Below are 821 nucleotides of genomic sequence, written 5' to 3' on the forward strand. Positions count from 1 at the left end.
ACTTCTCTCCACCCCACCCCTACCCCCACCCCTACCCCCACCCCCATACCGCACTTCTCTCCACCCCACCCCTACCTCCACCCCTACCCCCACCTCCATACCGCACTTCTCTCCACCCCACCCCTACCCCCACCCCCATACCGCACTTCTCTCCACCCCACCCCTACCCCCACCCCTACCCCCACCCCCATACCGCACTTCTCTCCACCCCACCCCTACCTCCACCCCTACCCCCACCCCCATACCGCACTTCTCTCCACCCCACCCCTACCTCCACCCCTACCCCCACCCCCATACCGCACTTCTCTCCACCCCACCCCTACCCCCACCCCTACCTCCACCTCCATACCGCACTTCTCTCCACCCCACCCCTACCCCCACCCCCATACCGCACTTCTCTCCACCCCACCCCTACCTCCACCCCTACCCCCACCCCTACCTCCACCTCCATACCGCACTTCTCTCCACCCCACCCCTACCCCCACCCCTACCTCCACCCCCATACCGCACTTCTCTCCACCCCACCCCTACCCCCACCACTACCCCCACCCCTACCTCCACCCCTACCCCCACCCCTACCTTCACCTCCATACCGCACTTCTCTCCACCCCACCCCTACCCCCACCCCTACCTCCACCTCCATACCGCACTTCTCTCCACCCCACCCCTACCCTCACCCCTACCTCCACCTCCATACCGCACTTCTCTCCACCCCACCCCTACCCCCACCCCTACCTCCACCCCTACCTCCACCCCTACCCCCACCCCTACCCCCACCTCCATACCGCACTTCTCTCCACCCCACCCCTACCCCCACCCCT

Source organism: Babylonia areolata, chromosome 24 (assembly GCF_041734735.1).
Source record: "Babylonia areolata isolate BAREFJ2019XMU chromosome 24, ASM4173473v1, whole genome shotgun sequence".
NCBI lineage: Eukaryota > Metazoa > Mollusca > Gastropoda > Neogastropoda > Buccinidae > Babylonia > Babylonia areolata.